The sequence below is a fragment of the Monodon monoceros genome, unplaced genomic scaffold (genome assembly GCF_005190385.1).
Source record: "Monodon monoceros isolate NGI ecotype Baffin Bay Population unplaced genomic scaffold, NGI_Narwhal_1 Super_Scaffold_5, whole genome shotgun sequence".
NCBI lineage: Eukaryota > Metazoa > Chordata > Mammalia > Artiodactyla > Monodontidae > Monodon > Monodon monoceros.
The window spans coordinates 22,473,342-22,481,020 of NW_021703782.1; positions in this window are offsets into that span (position 1 = coordinate 22,473,342).

Here is a 7,679-nt window from a genome sequence, read left to right on the forward strand (position 1 = left end):
TGCCCAGTAGTGGGATTGCTGGGTCATATGGTAGTTCTATTTGTAGTTTTTTAAGGAACCACCATACTGCCTCCATAGTGGCTGTATCAATTTACATTCCCACCAAGAGTGCAAGAGGGTCCCCTTTTCTCCACACCCTCTCCAGCATTTATTGTTTCTAGATTTTTTGATGATGACCATTCTGACTGGGGTGAGATGATATCTCATTGTAGTTTTGATTTGCATTTCTCTAATGATTAGTGATGTTGAGCATTCGTTCATGTGTTTGTTGGCATTCTGTATATCTTCTTTGGAGAAATGTCTATTTAGGTCTGCCCATTTTTGGATTGGGTTGTTTGTTTTTTGTTATTAAGCTGCATGAGCTGCTTATAAATTTCGGAGATTAATCCTTTGTCAGTTGCTTCATTTTCTTCCATCCTGAGGGTTGTCTTTTGATCTTGTTTATGGTTTCCTTTGCTGTGCAAAAGCTTTGAAGTTTCATTAGGTCCCATTTGTTTATTTTTGTTTTTATTTCCATTTCTCTAGGAGGTGGGTCAAAAAGGATCTTGCTGTGATTTATGTCATAGAGTGTTCTGCCTATGTTTTCCTCTAAGAGTTTGATAGTTTCTGGCCTTACATTTAGGTCTTTAATCCATTTTGAGCTTAGTTTTGTGTATGGTGTTAGGGAGTGATCTAATCTCATACTTTTACATGTACCTGTCCAGTTTTCCCAGCACCACTTATTGAAGAGGCTGTCCTTTCTCAACTGTACATTCCTGCCTCCTTTATCAAAGATAAGCTGGCCATATGTGCGTGGGTTTATATCTGGGCTTTCTGTCCTGTTGCATTGACTTATCTTTCTGTTTTTGTGCCAGTACCATACTGTCTTGATTACTGTAGTTTTGTAGTATAGTCTGAAGTCAGGGAGCCTGATTCCTCCAGCTCCTTTTTTCGTTCTCAAGATTGCTTTGGCTATTCGGGGTCTTTTGTGTTTCCATACAAATTGTGAAAATTTTTGTTCTAGTTCTTTGAAAAATGCCAGTGGTAGTTTGATAGGGATTGCATTGAATCTGTAGATTGCTTTGGGTAGTAGTGTCATTTTCACAATGTTGATTCTTCCAATCCAAGAATATGATATATCTCTCCATCTATTTGTATCATCTTTAATTTCTTTCATCAGTGTCTTATAATTTTCTGCATACAGGTCTTTATTCATTCTTTCACCATTGAGAATGATGCTTGCTGTGGGTTTGTCGTATATGGCCTTTATTATGTTGAGGTAGGTTCCCTCTAGGTCCACTTTCTGGAGAGTTTTTATTATAAATAGGTGTTGAATTTTGTCAAAAGCTTTTTCTGCATCTATTGAGATGATCATATGGTTTTTATTCTTCAATTTGTTAATATGGTTTATCACATTGATTGATTTGCCTATATTGAAGAATCCTTGCATCCCTGGGTTAAATCCAACTTGATCATGGTGTATGATCCTTTTAATGTGTTGTTGGATTCTGTTTGCTAGTATTTTGTTGAGGATTTTTGCATCTATATTCATCAGTGATATTGGTCTGTAATTTTCTTTTTTTGTAGTATCTTTGCCTGGTTTTGGTATCAGGGTGATGATGCTCTCATAGAATGAGTTTGGGAGTGTTCCTTCCTCTGCAATTTTTTGGAAGAGTTTGAGAAGAATGGGTGTTAGCTCTTCTAAATGTTTGATAGAATTCACCTATGAAGCCATCTGGTCCTGGATTGTTGTTTGTTGGAAGATTTTTAATCACAATTTCAATTTCTTTGCTTGTGATTGTTCTGTTCATATTTTCTGTTTCTTCCTGGTTCAGTCTTGGAAGGTTATACCTTTCTATAAAGTTGTCTATTTCTTCCAGGTTGTCCATTTTATTGGCATAGAGTTGCTTGTCATAGTCTCTTAGGAGGCTTTGTATTTCTGTAGTGCCTGTTGTAACTTCTTCATTTTCGTTTCTAATTTTATTGATTTGAGTCTTCTCCCTTTTTTTCTTGATGAGTCTGGCTAATGTTTTATCAATTTTGTTTATATTCTCAAAGAACTAGCTTTTAGCTTTGTTAATCTCTGCTATTGTTTTTTTCTTGTTTCTATTTCATTTATTTCTGCTCTGATCTTTATGATTTCTTTCCTTCTACTAAATTTGGGTTTTATTTCTTCTTGTTTCTCTCGTTCCTTTAGGTGTAAGTTTAGATTGTTTATTTGAGATTTTTCTTGCTTCTTGAGGTGAGCCTGAATTGATCTTCTCTCTTAGAACTGTTTTTGCTGCATCCATAGGTTTTGGATCATCGTGTTTTCGTTGTAATTTGTACCTAGGTTTTTTTTTAATTTCCTCTTTGATTTCTTCAATGATATCTTGGTTATTTAGTAACGTATTGTTTAGCCTCCACGTGTTTGTGTTTTTTATGTTTTTTTTCCTGTAATTGTTTTCTAATCTCATAGGGTCATGGTTAGAAATTTCAATTTTCTTAAAGTTCCTGAGGCTTGATTTGTGACCCAAAATGTGATCTAGCCTGGAGAACTTTCTGTGTGCACTTGAGAAGAAAGTGTAATCTGCTGTTTTTAGTTGGAATGTCCTATGAATATCAATTAACTCTATCTGGTCTATTGTGTCATTTAAAGCTTGTGTTTCCTTATTAATTTTATGATTGGATGATCTGTCCATTGGCGTAAGTGACGTTTTGAACTCCTCCACTATTATCGTGTTAGTGTCGATTTCCTCTTTTATAGTTCTTAGCAGTTGCCTTATGTATTAAGGTGCTCCTATGTTGGGTGCATGTGTATTTATAATTGTTATATCTTCTTCTTGGATTGATCCCTTGATCATTGTGTAGTGTCCTTCCTTGTCTCTTGTAACATTCTTTATTTTAAAGTCTATTTTATCTGATATGAGTATTGCTACTCCAGCTTTTTTTGATTTCCATTTGCATGGAATATTTTTTTCCATCCCCTCACTTTCAGTCTGTATGTGTCCCTAGGCCTGAAGTGGGTCTCTTGTAGACAGCATATATATGGGTTCTGTTTTTGTATCCATTCAGTGAGCCTGTGTCTTTTGGTTGGAGCATTTAATCCATTCACGTTTAAAGTAATTATCGATACGTATGTTCCTATTACCATTTTCTTAATTGTTATGGGTTTGTTTTTGTAGGTCCTTTTCTTCTCTTATGTTTCCCAGTTAGAGAAGTTCCTTTAGCATTTGTTGTAGAACTAGTTTGGTGGTGCTGAATTCTCTTAGCTTTTGCTTGTCTCTAAAGCTTTTAATTTCTCCATCAAATCTGAATGAGATCCTTGCCAGGTAGAGTAACCTTTGTTGTAGGTTCTTCCCTCTCATCACTTTAAATATATTGTGTCACTCCCTTCTGGCTTGTAGAGTTTCTGCTGAGAAATCAGCTGTTAACCTTATGGGAGTTCCCTTATATGTTATTTGTCATTTTCCTTTTGTTGCTCTCAATTATTCTTTATCTTTAATTTTTGTCAATTCGATTACTATGTGTCTCGGCATGTTTTCCCTTGGGTTTATACTACCTGGGACTCTCTGTGCTTCCTAGGCTTGGTGGTTATTTCCTTACCCATGTTAGGGAAGTTTTCAACTATAATCTCTTCAAATATTTTCTCAGGTCCTTTCTCTCTCTCTTCTCCTTCTGGGACCCCTATAATGCGAATGTTGTCCCAGAGGTCTCTTCGTCTGTCTTCATTTCTTTTCATTCTTTTTTCTTTATTCTTTTCCATGGCAGTGAATTCCACCATTCTGTTTTTCAGGTCCCTTATCTGTTCTTCTGCCTCAGTTATTCTGCTACTGACTCTTTCTTGTGTATTTTTCATTTCAGTTATTGTATTGTTCATCTCTGTTTGTTTGTTCTTTAATTCTCCTAGGTGTTTTTTCTTTAATTCTTCTAGGTCTTTGTTAAACACTTCTTGCATCTTCTTGATCTTTGCCTCCATCCTTTTTCCTAAGTCCTGGGTCATCTTCACTATTCTTATTCTGAATTCTTTTTCTAGAAATTTGCCTATCTCCACTTCATTTAATTGTTTATCTGAGGTTTTGTCTTGTTCCTTCATTGGGTACATAGTCCTCTGCCACTTCATTTTGTCTGTTTCTCTGTGAATGTAGTTTTCATTCCACAGACTGCAGGATTCTAGTTCTTCTTGCTTCTGCTGAAACTTAGGTAACTTTGGGTTTGACATTTTAGAAACCACACCAAAAACACAATCCATGAAAGAAAAAATTTTAAGTTGCACTTCAGTAAAATGTAAAACTTCATTCTACAAGAGACAGTGTTATGACAATGAAAAGGCAAGCCACATATTGGGAAAAAATAGTTTCAAAACACTTATCTTTTAAAGGACAGGTATATAAGATATACAAATAATTCTTTAAAACCAACAATAAAACACGTTTTCATATACCTGCTGGTTATTTGTATGTCTTCTTTGAAAAACTGTCCATTCAAGATTTCAATAAGTTTATTTGTGTTTTAGGTTTTTTGTTTTTGTTGGTTTTTTGTTTTCTTGTTTGTTTGTTTACTCTTGAGTTGTATGAGTTCCTTATACTTTTTGGAGATTAACCCCTTATCTGGTAGATGGTTTACAAATATTTTCTTCCATTCCATACATTGCCTTTTCATTTTGTTTTTTCCTTTTCTGGGCAGAGGTTTTGGTTTGATGCAATCCTATTTTTCTGTTTTTATGTTTGTTGCCTGTACTTTTGATGTCATATCCAAAAATATAATTTCCCTGACCAATGTCAGAAGGCTTTTGCCTCACTTATTTCACTTAACATAATACCCTCTAAGTCCATTTATTTTGTCACAAATGGAAAAATTTCATTCATTTTTATGGCTGAGTACTGTTCCATTTTTTGTGTTTATGTGTGTGTGTGTGTGTGTGTGTGTGTATCACATCTTCCTTATCTATTCATCCATTGATGGGCACTTAGGTTGCTTCCATATCTTGGCAATTATAAATAATGCTGCTATGAATATTGGAATGCAAGTATCTTTTCAAATTAGTGTTTATATATTTTTTTTCGGATATATACCCAGGAGTGGAATTGCTGGGTCATATAGTAGTTTTAGTTTTAATTTTTTCAGAAACCACCATTCTGTTTTCCACAGTGCCTGCACCAATTTAAAATTCCTGTCAGCAGTGAATGAGGGTTTCCTTTTCTCCACATCCTCACCAACATTTGTTATTGGTGTTCTTGCCATAGATTAGTACAGTATATATATGAGGGTTTATTTCTAGGCTTTTTATTCTTTTCCATTGGCCTATGTGTCTGTTTTTATGGCATTAACATACTCTGTTGATTACTATAGCTTTGTGTAATAGTTTGACATCAGAAAATGTGATGCCTTCAGCTTTGTTATTCTTTCTCAAGATTGCTTTGGTTATTCAGTCTCTTCCGTGGTTCCACACAAATTTTAAAATGCTGTAGGAATTTTGATAGGGATTTCATTGAATTGTAGTTCACTTTGGGTAAGAAGACATTTTCAGAATATTGATTCTTTCAATCCAAGAACACAAACTACTATTTTTCCACTTATTTGTTTCTTCTTCAATTTTTCTTGACAATGTCTTACAGTTTTCAGTGTACAGATATTTCACCTCCTTGGTTAAATTTATTCCTAAGTATTTTGTTGTTTTTTATGCTATTGCAAAGGGGATTATTTTCTTAATTTCTTTTTCAGATAGTTCAAAGTCAGTGTATAGAAATGAAATTGATATTTGTATGTTGATTTTGTATACTGAAACTTTACTGAATTTATTGACTAGTTCTAACATATTTTTTTGGTTGTAGTCTTTAAGGTTTCCTGTATATAAAACCATGTCATCTGCAAACAAAGATAACTTAACCTCTTCCTTTCAAATCTGGAATTACTTTGTTTTCATTGGTTCTGTTAGAGTTCTAGTACTGTATTGAATAAACGTGGTGAGAGTGAGCATCCTTGTTTTGCTCCTGATCTTAGAGGAAAAGTTTCAGGTTTCCACCATTGATTATGAAGCTAGCTGTGTGCCTGTCATATATGGCTTCTATTAAGTTGAAGTACATTCTTTATATACCTAATTTGTTGAGAGTGTTTATCGAGAAAGGATGTTGAATTTTTTCAGATGCTTTTTCTGCATGTATTGAGATGATCATATGATTTTTATCCTTCATTTTGTTAATGTGGCATATCACATTTACTGATTTGCAAATGGTGAACCATTCTTACATCTCACTTCATACCACTTGATCATGGTGCATGATCCATTTTATGTGCTGTTGAATTCAGTTTGCTAGTATTTTGTTGAGGATTTTTACATCTATATTCATCAGGAATATTGTCCTGTAGTTTTCTTTTCTTGCAGTGTCCTTATCTGGCTTTGGTATTAGGGTAATCCTGGCCTTGTGAAATGAAATTAGAAGTATTTTCTCAGTTTCAATTGTTTGAAAAAATTTGAGAAGAATAGGTATTAATTCTTCTTTAAATGGTTTGAAGAATTTACCCATAAACTATCTAGTTCTGGGTTTTTCTTTTGGGGGAGGTTTTTAATTACTGCTTCAGTCTCCTTACTCATCATCTGTTCAGATTTTCTGTTTCTTCCCGATTCGGCCTTGGTAGGTTGCATGTTTGTAGTAATTTATTCATTTCTTCTAAACTATTCAATTTCTTGGTGTATAATTTTTCTAGTAGCCTCATAATTCTTTCTATTTCTGTGGTATCAGTTGTAATGTCTCCTCTTTCATTTATAATTTTGTTTATTTGAGTTCTCTCTATTTTTATTGGCTAACCTAACTTAAGATTTGTCTATTATGTTTATCTTTTCAAAAAAACCAACTCTTACTTTCATTGATTTTTTTCTATTGTCTTTTTAGTCTCTATCTGATTTACTTCTGTTCTAATCTTTATTACTATCTATGCTTCTGCTAAATTTTGACTTAATTTGTTCTCCTTTTTCTAATTCCTTGAGGTGTAAATTTAGGTTGTTTATTTGATGTCTTTTTTCTTAAGGTAGGCATTTATTGCTATAAACTTCCCTCTTAGAACTGCATTTGCTGTATCCCTTAAGTTTCAGTATGTTGTATGTCCATTTTTGTTTGTCTCAAGATACTTTCTGATTTCCCTTTAGGTTTCTTTTTTGACCCATTCATTGTTCAATAGTGTGTTCTTTATTTCCCATGTATTGGTGAACTTTCCTCCTATTATTGATTTCTAGTTTCATACCATTGTGTTCGAAAAAGATATTGGATGTTAAATCAATCTTTTTGAATTTCTTAAGACTTACTCTATGGCCCAATATATGATCTATCCTGGGGAATATTCCATGTGCATCAAGAAAAAAATGTGTTCTCTGGTACAGTAAGTCCCTTACATGTGAAAAAGTTCTGTTCCATGAGCACATTCATAAGTCCAATTTGTTCATAATTCTAACAAAATTAGCCTAGGTACCCAATTAACACAATCAGCTACATAGTACTGTACTATAATAGGTTTATAATACTTCTCACACAAATAATACATAAAAAACAGACACAAAAAATAAAGAAAACATTTTGAATCTTACAGTACAGTACTTTGAAAAGTACAGTAGTACAGTACAACAGCTGGCATACAGGAGCTGGCATTGATTGAACAGGCAAAAAGAGTTACTGACTGGAGGAGGTAGAGGAGGTGGGAGATGGTAGAGCTGAAGGATCATCAGC